Below are 12,106 nucleotides of genomic sequence, written 5' to 3' on the forward strand. Positions count from 1 at the left end.
AGGTGGAGAATCGAACTGTTCACCTACAATTACAATATTTTGTACCAGCCCAGGGAACTCAATGAGCCTTCTGATGATCTATCTCATGGGATCTGTGCCAACACACAGATTTACCGCTTACAAGCCCTTCCTAATGATTTCTGCCACTCCAGAATTACCAGATTCTTCCACTTCATCAAAGCCCACAACCTGCCGTACTCCATTGAGGAGATCAGGTCAATGACCAAAAACTTCCAGGTCTGCGTGTAATGCAAACCACACTTTTACCAGCCAGACAGAGCGCAGTTGATAAGGGCCACCCGCCCCTTTGAACACCTGAGTGTCGACTTCAAAGGACCCCTGCCCTTCACAGACCGGAATGTGTGGTTCCTCAATGTAATTGATGAGTACTCATGTTTTCCGTTTGCCATCCCCTGCTCTGACATGACAGCTGCCACAGTCTTCAAGGCCCTAAGTAGTCTCTTCACTCTGACTTCCCCAGATACATTCATAGTGACCGGGTGGGTGGGGGTGGGGGTCCTCTTTCATGAGCGACGAGCTGCGCCGGTACCTGCTAGCTTGAGGCATTGCTACACCATCTTCAACCCCCGCGGGGGAATGGGCATGGAAAAGGAAAATGCCACGGTCTGGAAGGACATCCTCCGAGTCCTATAGTTTAGGGGCCTTCCATTCTTCCTCTGGCAAGAGGTCCTCCCAGAGGCACTCCATTCCATTAAGTCTCAACTATATACTGCCACAAATGCCACACCACATGAACATATGTTTTCCTTTCCCAGGAAATCAGAGGCTGGGACCATGCTGCCAGCGTGGCTGATGTCCCCAGACCCAGTCTTACTCCAGAAACATGCGAGGAGCTATAAGTCTGACCTAATGGTTGAAAGGGTCCACCTCCTCCATTCCAACCCCCAATACACCTACGTGGCGTTTCCTGATGGGCATGAGGACACTGTCTCAGTTAGGGATTTGGCACCCTCAAGGGCCCTGGAGACCTTCACTGATCACTCTACACCCTACTCACCCCTACCCACCCACAATGCACCAAGTCCATGGCATATTACCCCAGCCCTAACACAGGACACGCCAGACTTATTGCTGCAGATCCTCCAGCCTAAGGCCAACAATTGCACACAGGCACACCATATTGTCCAGGACCCTGCCACTGTGCTGCAACCGCAGCCTGAATTACGATGGTCACAGCAAAAAATCAGACCACCTGAAAGACTTAATTTGTAATTGTATTATCACCATTTCACCCCGCTGGACTCTTTTTAAAAATAAAGGATGAATGTGGTAAACCACTGTGTGTATATATTTGTCTGTTTGGGCATATCCATTAGCTGACTGTGCCTCTGGCTCCTCCCACAGCCTCCAGAATGTTCCACAGCTCCCTGCCCAGGGTCGAACAGTCGAGCAGCATGGATGTGCTTTTGTTCTAAAGCTAATAAAAGCCTCAGTTTGTTCAACTTCATTCTTTTGGAGTTATTGATGGTTCATCACAGTAGCAATTTTTTATCTTGCAATAAATCTATCCTGCACTTGCCTTATTTCTTGTAGAAATATCCTCCAATTCTGTTCTGCCATCCCTCCATCTAGCTTACTTTTCCAGTCAACTTGGGCCAGTTCCTCTCTCATACCACTGTCATTCCCTTTGTTCCACTGACATGCAACCACTGAAGCATGAAAGTCTGCAGATGCTGGAGCCGAGTGTGAGGTATTGATGTAGTCGATGGGAATTGTTATGTGTGGTCATTGGGAAAAGAAGATAACGGTTGCTACACCCAGTGAGCTCAACATCGCCAATGAAATAGCTTGTGGTTTGGGACACCTATGTGTATTCTTAATCTTCCTGTATTAAGAATAGAAAAATAATGATGCCATTCTCCAGATCTGAAATCCTTTCTCTTTTGGGAATTGGTTAGCATGAAGGATTGTAATTGAAAATATTTGGTTCTCATACTCCCCCGTGCCATGGATACTTTTTGAGTTTGGTCATCTTTGAGACAGAAGGTTGCGGATTCAAGCCCAATCCGGTGCAGTTCAGTGAAGTGCTAAGTTGAGTGCCATGTTGTCAGAAAATGTGCAGAACTACAGCAGTTCTTTCATCTAACACCAATGCTCAACTCCTCTTGCTCTACTTTAGAAAAAAATCCATGTTAAACTGAGGCCCTGCCCATATTACAATACATCTTAAAAGATTGCAATGCAATTTGGAAGGAGAGCAAAGCAATTCTCCTTGTCAGGTTTCCTCTGGCTTACCATTATCCTCATTCATCATTGTATTTTGGTTAAAATTAAGGAAGCTTGCTGGCACATTTACCTGTGAAGCAAAAGTAACTAAACTTGGAAAGTGATTAATTAGCTGGGCACTGCATTGTAACATACTGAAGATTTGGAAGGTACTATCTATATTCTCCGTCCTCTCCCGTGAGTGTAATAAAAATAGTGGTTGACATTGGAACAATGGACCAGAAGGAGGTCATTCATCCTCTCAAATCTAATGTAACATTAAGTTTGATCATAGCCAATTTGTAACTCAATTCAAATAGGTTTTACCTATAACTTCTCCATTGCACATGATGTTCTGCTGGGATTAAAATATTACAGGTGGATATTACTTGTTCACCAAAGAATAAAAGGGAGAAAAGAAGGACTTGTGTTCATATAACACTTTTTACAAACTCCTAAAAACCTAATGATCTTGGCAGCTTTGAAGTGCAATAACTAATTTGCTTTCGAAGTGAGGTCAGTACTATAATATAAAAATACACTGGCTAATTTGTGGATAACAGGATTGGACAAGTGTCAAAGTAGAATCAGAATTTATTGTCACGAAGAAGTCACAAAATTCGTTGTTTTGCGGCAGTATCACATAGCAAACATTCATATAAACCACCTTACAACAATAAATTTTACAAAGTAAGGTAGTGACTTTAGTTCATTTCAGGAATCTGATGGCAGAAGGGAAGAAGCTCTTCTTGTGCCACTGAACACCCGTCTTTAGGCTCCTGTACCTTTTCCCCGATGGTAGTCTTGTCAGCCACAAACGAGCCTGCAACTGATGTGGACATTTACCCCTCCATAAATTTTCGTCTGCGAAGCCAAACCAAAGAGAAGAGTAGAGTAAAGAGGGCATGGCCTGAATAATGGTGGTCTTTGAGGATAGAGGCTGCTTTTTTAAGGCACCGTCTCATGTAGATGTCCTTGATGGAGTTAAGTCTGGTGCCTGTGATGTCACAGGCTGAGTTAACAACCCTCTGGAGTTTTCTTGTCCTGAGAGTTGCCACCTCCATACCAGACAGTGTTGCAACCAGCCGGAATGTTCCCCATGGTACACCTGTAGAAGTTTACCATATCTTCTCAGACACCTCACAAAGTATAGCCACTGGCGAGCCTTCTTCATGATTGCATCGACATGGAGGCTCCAGGACAGTTCCTCAGAGATCTTGACACCCGGGAATTTGAAGTTCTTGACCCTTTCCCCTACTGAGCCCTTGATGAAGACTGGGTCATGTAACCCTGACTTCCTCCTGAATTCCCGATCATCTCCTTGGTGTTTTTAAAAATATTTTATTTTTCATTTTCCATCAATAAACAAGGAGATAACATCACAGACTGTTATAAAATGCACAGATATCCCCCAACAATACATAAATATGGTGCTCACTCCTTCCTCTCCTGTCCCCTTAAAAAAGAGAGGAACGAATGAGGCTGGGTGTGGTGTTCCAGTTTTTGATGAGCGACCATGGAGGCCATGGAGCCACTCCCTTATGTAATTTCTTTTGTTAATCCGTTTGTTGGTTATTTTTTTCTCTTTAGTTTTGTGAATGTTGAGCGCAAGGTTACACCACTCTTTGTGCTGATCTATCTCCCTCCTGTACACTTACTCATTACTGTTTGTGATTCAGCTGAGAACTGTGGTGTCAGCACACTTGTAGATGGCATTGGAATTGTACCTGGCCACACAGTTGTAGGTGCATAATGAATAGAGCAGTGGGCTAAGCACGCATGTTTGAGGTACACTGTGTTGATGATCAGTGAGGAGGAGATATTGTTTCCAATTCGTACTGACTGCGGTGTTCTGATGAGGAAGTCAAGGATCCAGTTTCAGAGTGGGATAAAGAGGCCTAGAGTATGTAGCTTCTTGACCAGCACTGATGGAATAAAGGCTGAGCAGTAGTCGATGAAGAGCAGCCGTATGTATGAATTGCTGTTTTCGAGCTGTTCTAGAGCTGAGTGGAGAGCCAACGATATTGCATCTGCTGTGGAGAGATTGTGACGATAGGCGAATTGCAGTGGGTGCAGATCTTTGCTTAGGAACATGTTAATTTTGGCCATGACCAGCCTCTCAAAGCATTTCATCACAGTAGATGTTAATGCTACCGGACGGTCGTCGTTGAGGCAGCTTACACTACTCTTCTTGGGTACCGGGATGAGTGATGCCCTTTTGAAGCTGGCGGAAATCTTTGACTGCAGCAATGAGAGGTTGAAAATGTACATGAACACTCCAGCTAGTTGGTTGGTGCAGATTTTCAATACCCTGCCAGGTATGGTGTCAGGGCCTGACATCTTAAGAGGGTTCACCCCCTTGAATAATGTTCTGACATTGCCTTCAGAGACAGATATCACAGGGTCCTCAGCCTTTTCAGGGATTCTAGTAGGCACCATTTGTTCTTCTTCTCAAAGCAGGCATAGAAGGTGTTCAGCTCATTGGGTAGTGAAGCATCACAGCCATCTATAGTGTTAGTCCTCGCTTTATAGGCTGTAATGGCCTGCACTCCCTGCCATAGCTGGCGTGCTTCTGTTTCTGGCCTCCTCTGGAATTACTACTTGGCAAGGACTTCCGCAGGTCATACCTGGACTTCTTGTAGAAGATATAGATCCCCAGCCTTAAACACCTTGATCTCACCCTCAGCAGGTTGTGAATCCTCTGATTCATCCAAGGTTATTGGTTGGGGAACACCTGGTATCTGTGCATGGGCACACACTCATCCACGCAGGTCTTGGTGAAGTCGGTGACACCTATTATTCATTCAAGACTAAGGATGTTTTTGAATATGTTCCAGTCCACCGATTCAAAGCAGTCCTGCAGATACTCCTCTGCCTCCCTCAACCATACTTTCACAGTCTTCACTACTGGTGCTGTGGTCTTCAGTCTCTGCTTGTACATAGGGAGTAGAAGAACCACCAAGTGATCAGACTTGCTGAGTGAGGTGCGGTCATTGTATGAACGTGGTGGTGAAGCAGTGGTCAAGTGTGTTGGCTCCCTGTTCTTGCATGTGACGTGTTGGTGGTAGTTTGTCAGAGACTTCTTCAGATTGGTCTGATTGAACTCCCCTACAATGATCAGGAAGGCATCAGGATGTGTGGTCTCAGTCCCTCCAGTGCCACCCTGACATTAGCCTGGGGTGGAATGTATACTGCAACCAGGATGATGGCGGTGAACTCCCTTGGCAGGTAGAATGGGTGGCACTTGATTGCTGTATTTGTGCTCCATAATGAATTGATAATGACACATAAACCACCTTCCCTGGTTTTTCCTGATGACACTGTCTGGTGAACGTGATGAAGGGTGCAACCCACAGATTGTAGTGCCACTTAGCCATGTTTCATCACACAGTACTCCCTGATGTTTCTCTGATGTTGAAGTCTGGCTTGGAGTACATCAAGTTTGTTCTTCAAGGATTGTACATTGGCCAGGAAGATTGTAGGGAGTGGAAGCCTCAGCCCAGTGTCTCTCCTTAACCTTTGTCCACTTGTTGGGCCTACTTTACATGGCCCATGGGTCCGCTGCAGATAATTCCCATGGCATTTAAATGGCCCGTGTAAAGTACTGATACTACCAAGCAAAAGCCACTTGTAAATTGGAAGAGCAACTTCTAATATTCTGTCTGGGCCCTCTCCAACTAGATAGCATTTCTGCTAGCCCACTTTCCCTTCTCTCTCTCTTCTGCATCCCTCTCTTCTTTCCTCCAGCTCTCCAATCCTTTCACTTTCCATTCACAGTCATCCCCCATCCCCCTATTTGCAAGTGTGCCCTCCATCCCTTATCCATCTATGGCCTCCTGTCTGTGGGACTGTGCTCTTCCCCATGCCCCGCCCCTCTCCCCCTCACTATTTTGTTTGGGTGCTGGCCTACACTTTACTCATACCTTGATGAAGGGCTCAAGCTTGAAACTTTGGTGATATATTTTAAACTTTGCGATATAAAGGACACTGTTTGATCTGCTGAATTTCTCCATTGTGTTTTTACTATAGTGATGAGATGATCTTTTCAAAAGATAATCTTCAAGGAATATAACTTGGGCTTAAGACAGTCTATGCCTAGTTCTGTAATAGAAAATAACATGTAAAATTCAACCTTGTATTTTTAGCCTCAAAATCTGGTCTTTTCCATATATTGAGTGTAAGAGTTGACCCTCGTATTTTTGGCCCAGGCCAACTGCCCACAGGAGCTTCCGACAACCCGACAATGGACTCTTGCCTGGGCCCCGAGTGCCTGCCCACTGGAGCTCCTGACTTCTCGACCACGGACTCTCGCTTAGACCCAGGCCGCCCGCACATCTGAGCTTCCAACGCCTCAAATGACGCAGGTACTTACTGCTCAAGTGGTATGCATGTCATAGTCGACCCCCTAAATTTTAACCTAAAAATTAGTCCACAAAATTGGACTATGACATGCATATTCCTGTGCGCATTGCTCTCGGAGATCACTCGGAATTCTGCTGCTCAAAGGCTAGGATACGATCATTATAAGACTCTTGTGTGAGATGTCTTACTATTGCCAATAAAAGACATAGTGACATTTGAAATGAAGTTTACTTCAATATTCTTTTCATGTTAAATTGAAAACTTACATAACTATTCGAACTTGAACTTGCACTTCAAAATTGCACTATGGATGTGTTTGGTCGAAGGGTGGAGGTGTCAAAACAAAAAAAAAAATGACAAGGTTGGTTTCTGTCGTGGAAATTCTACATACACTTGGTTGACTTGGAGAAGCTTTATAGCCTGAATACATCTGGGATTGTCTGATCTCGGAAGCTAAGCAGGCTCAGCCCTGGTCAGTACTTGGAGGGGAGACCACAATGAACACCAGGTACTGTAGGTTTCTGTGAGGGTTGCTGGGCAAAGTGGCGACTCTCTGTTTGCTTTACGGTATGTTACATTCGAAATGTAGTATTACGTGACAATAATGGAACCTTTACCTTTTACCTTTTTCCTTTCACCAGTTTAAAAACTTTCAAAGCTTGAATGTAAAATTCAAACACATTTTGTGCTCCTCAATAACCCATTCACATTATGTCACAGATGACTTGTGGTCCATGTGTCTCAGAATGTGATGAAATCCTTGTTTGTGGCACACCATCTTAACAGAATTTTAGTCAACTAGCAGGACAGGAGAGAGTGATTGAAATGTTTTTGATGAGCATGTTAAGTTCAGAACTGACAGTTTCCAAAAGAGTACAGATGAACAGTGACCTGCTGGTCTTTCTGGAACAGGGATGGTAATGATGTCCTGGCCTTCTCTGATTACCTGACTGTATTTCTGTGTGCCAATCAGTAGGACAAATGTGTTTTTTTAAATCTCCAGACTCTAAAGCCATATACTTCTATTTGAGAACAAAAGATGTGTTTGATAAAGGATTTGTTAATTGAGAATCATGTTTTCTTCCCTTCTAAATATAACTTTTTTGAGTTTGAAATTATTGATGAAGCTGGTCTTGTTTTGTTCACTGAAGCGTGCAGACCAGGTTCAACAAATTCCCTTCACAGGATGAGGAAGAACATTTTAAATTGGCTCACTTGTTCTACATGAAGGGACCCTAATAATTATCACAAGAGGTACTTTGAGATATCATTTAGGCAGGGCTTGAAGCAGTATATGCCCAGTATTCCTCTGCCCATTGGTGTGGGAGGTCACTCTAAATTCTTCTGCTGATCAAAGCCTAGAATATGATCATCATGAGTCTCTTTTGCTTGTGAGGACTTGCTATTGTACAAAAGATATAGGGACATTTGAAATAAAGTTTACTTCAATATATTTTTTAAGTTAAATAGAAAATTTTCATGACTATTAGAATACTTTGCTTCTTTACTTTGTATTTATTGCAATCTCCATCAGTACTGGAGGACCATAGGGCTGTGTTCTTAGGCCCCTGCTCTACTCTCTTTACATCTATGACCTTGTGACTCAGTACATCAATAGCATCATCTACAAATTTGCCCATGATACAGCGGTAGTGGGTTGTACAAAGAAAGGTGATGAGTCAGCTTTCAGGAGGGAAATTGAAAATTTAGCGAAATGGTGCACCAACACAACCTTGCAGTCAGTCACGAAAACTAAGCAACTAATTGTTCACTTTCAGGAAGGGAAACCCAGAGGTTTACAATCCAGTGATTAGAGGTGGAAAAGGTAAGAAAATTTTAGTTCTTAGGAGTCACTATCTCAGAGGATCTTTCCTGGACCCAACATATTAAAGGCATCATGAAGAAAACTCATCAGCCCCTCTTCTTTCTTAGGAGTTTGTGGAGGTTTGGTAGGACACCAGAAACCCTGGCAAATTTACCCTGAGGGTAAATCCCTCCAAAATGTAGTGGACACAGCCAGGACATCATAGGAAAAACCTTTCCCACTATGGAGAACATCTGCAGGGAACGCTGCCGTCGAAGAACTGCAGCAATCATCACGGATTCACACCACCCAGCACACACTCTGTTCTCGCTGCTGCCATCAGGAAAGAGGTATAGGTGCCACAAGACTCATACCACCAGGTTCAGGAACAGCTGCTACCCCTCCATCATCAGACTCCTCAACAACAAACTCAATCAGGGACATTTAAGGAATCTTATTTGTGCACTTTGTTGATTGTTTTTATTCTCTCTGTATTGCACAGTCAGTTTGTTACACTTGTTATCTGTTTACAGTTCTTTATTTGTTTACATGTATATTCTGTGTACAGGTTTTTTTGCACTTCCAATCAGTGGTAATTTTGCCTCACTCACAGAAAAAAGGATTTCAGGGTTGTATGTGACGCCACTCTGACAATAAATCTGAAATCTTTTTGAACAGAAATGCAAAACTGTTTAAAAATGTGATTTAAGAGCAATTTAAGTGACCCATCCTGGACACATAACATCTACTCATTTGTAAGGAAGGTACAAAAGTGACTGCACTTCATTAGAAGGCTGAGGCGGGCAAGGCTACCAGCCATCATTCTGTCAACTTCCTGGTCGGCTGCATCACAGTGTGGTACAGTCGCTGTAGAGCATCGGCTCAGAGGTAAATCCACAGGACCACAAAAGCAGTAGAGAAGTTTACTGACGACCTCTCCCCCTGTCGTTGTGATTTATCTGGATCATTGTTTACGAGGGCTCGCAAAATCAGGGAGGACCCCTACCACCCCCCATTTAGCATTTTCCAGCTACTCTCATCAGGAAAAAGATACTAAAGTATCAGAGCCAGAACCACCAGAATGAGAAACAGCTTCTTCCCATGACAAGGAGACTGCAGAATAACCATTAAAACAACTCTCCAAGACTCTACTATTTATTAAGAATATTTATTTTAATATACATTATGGACATTATGTCTGCATTTTTGCACTCTCTGCATCATGGAGCAGAGAACACGGTTTTGTCAGGTTTTACAGATACAATCCGATGACAAATAAATTTGAATTTGAAATATATTATTTGAAACAGCAAAGTCTTTACTGACACTCAGGAGAATATTTGACTGTTTTCTTCAGTTTACAGAAGAAAAAATTGTTTAATTTTTAAATAATTCAGAATAGATTTGCCTTTTGAAGATTTGTGGCATATTTTATCAGGTGTTCAACCTAATATTGATTTTCCAGATGTATTATTGACATCGTGTAGTTATATTCTGATGGACAAAGCTTTTTTTAATTGACCATTCAAATAGCCCTGTGAATACATTTAAACCAAAACTTGATAGTTTCCGAAAGTTATGTATCTCTCAACCGAATTAAATAATTGACAATCATTTATTTCATAAATTTAAAATAAAACACACCTTGGTGATGATAAGAAGCTGACACTGGCCCCCACTGGATATGCTTGGCTTCTGCTGCACGTTCCATTTTCCCAGGGGAATTGGATCCACACATTAGGGTTAAGGTTGGAAGGTAAGCCATAAAGAAGAAAGAAAGAGGGTAGAACAGGATAGAAGTAGGTTAAGTGAATGTGCAAAGATTGAGTAAAATGTGGGAAAGAGTGAAACTATTAATTTTAACAGGAAAATATTAAAAAGTATATGTTATCTTAGTGGAGGATGCCAATTTGCAGAGGGATCAGGGTAGCTTAGTGTACGATTTGCCAAACTCTAGTACACAGGTTCAGTAAGCAATCAAGAAAACTAACAGAATGTTATTGGTTATTGTAAAGGGAAATCAATATAAATGTAAGGAACTTCAGTTATGTATGTCATCAGTGAGACCCTATCTGGAGTACTGCAAACAACATCAATATTTTTAAAGGAAGGGTTCTAATGCTTTTGCTTAGATGTAGTTCCACTGGCGTTTAATGAGAGCGGAGCCTTGATTGAAACATAAGATCCTGATGGCTTTTGGCAGGGTATATATAGAGAGCGTGTTTCCTCTTGTGGGGTAATCTAGAATTAGGTTTCAGTGCTTAAAAACAGAGGGTCATCTACTTCACAGAGAGCTGAGGCAATTTTTAGCTTTCTTTCCGAATGTTACGAATCTTGCATGCTTGTGAGAGCCACACCAATGAAAAAGGTCCACAACATTGAGTTGTAGAGCTGCTACCAACCTGCTGAATATTCTCAGAATTTTTGTTTTCATTTCCAATTTCCAGCATTTGTGCTTTTAAAGTTCAGATTTATTGTCAGACGACGTACTTTGACATCACATACAACCCTGATATTATGTTTCCTGTGGGCCAGGCAGAATTTCGACTTATCGGTAGTACTGTACTCAAGAAAAGATATGCATATAAAAGAGAGAAATGTAAACAAGAAGGAAGTGCAAACAAGCTGGAATACAGAAAATAAATATTCAATTATAAATAATGTGCAAAGTTAGAGTTTTTAAAGGAGACTCTGATGAGCCTGATGGTGGAGGGGTAGCAACTGTGGTATGAGTCTTGTGGCACCTATATCTCTTTTCTATATCTCTCGTTTAGGTTTTTCAATTAGAGGAATAATGTGATTTGGGGATTCATAAAGAAAAATCGATACTGCACTAATTATTACAATATATCATCATTCAAGACATGGAGAACAAACATATGACCCATAACTGATGTTGGTCAAGCTCATGAACAATTAGACAAAGAGTCTGCAAAGTCTGTGCCGAGATGTCCACGAGGTCTCTACTCAAGATTGCAGGGCCTGTGCTCGGCAGTGGCCATGATGGGTTAAAGACTTTGGGGGAGCAGCAGACTGGTGCAGGGCACCAGAAATGAGGATGACCCACCTTTACCCCACCACCCCCGTTGAGAAGGGGGTTATGGAGATGACCCAATAGGAAGGTTACCATGGCAGTAGACCAACGAAGGACTCAGTAACTGAAAGACCCTATAGGACAGTGACCGTGGCAGAAGACCAGCAAGGGACACAGTGGCTGAGGGACCCAGACAGGTTGTGGGCCATTGGTGATTGCAGTGGGGGGACCTGCAGGGGCTGCTGGACAATGACTCGTGGGAACTAGGTATTGGAGCCAAGATTCAAGAGGGCATTGAGGGCAAGGGTCTTAAGGCTTCCTGATCATTCGGAGGTTTGGATTTGGAGCTCAGGTTACAGATGAATCTAACAGGAGGCTGTACAGGTGCAGAGGCTGCAAAAATACTGAGGCCAATCAAAGGACTCTCAGTGACTCTGAAGGGACTCAATTGCTTCTCTTTTTTTGTGCTGTAAGGGGTGCCAGGCAATACTAATGGTGACTCTTTGTCTGCTTTACGGCAGGTAAAAGTGAAAATATATCATGTATGTTACATTTTTAATGTATTATTTGACAATAAAAGCAACCTTGAACCTTGAGTAGCAGTTCCTTCTCTTTGCTTGCTTTTTCTCACTTATTAAGGTGTTAAGTCAAGGCAGGTCAAAGTGAGATTAAGTTGTACC

The 12,106-nt window shown here is 42.7% G+C and overlaps 1 long non-coding RNA gene across 5 annotated transcripts in view; it reads left to right on the forward strand.

Annotated features, from left to right (window-relative positions):
* Positions 1-12,106, forward strand: part of LOC138759876 (uncharacterized) — a 296,838-nt gene that overhangs the window by 173,835 nt on the left and 110,897 nt on the right. For 4 of the 5 annotated variants that reach the window (XR_011355186.1, XR_011355182.1, XR_011355185.1 and 1 more), the window contains one exon: positions 6,435-6,787. This is a non-coding gene — a long non-coding RNA (uncharacterized lncRNA). Of the gene's footprint in view, positions 1-6,434; positions 6,788-12,106 lie in introns of those variants that run through there. The other variant, XR_011355184.1, reaches the window with a different exon arrangement.

The sequence above is a fragment of the Narcine bancroftii genome, chromosome 4, assembly GCF_036971445.1.
Source record: "Narcine bancroftii isolate sNarBan1 chromosome 4, sNarBan1.hap1, whole genome shotgun sequence".
Classification (NCBI taxonomy): Eukaryota; Metazoa; Chordata; class Chondrichthyes; order Torpediniformes; family Narcinidae; genus Narcine; species Narcine bancroftii.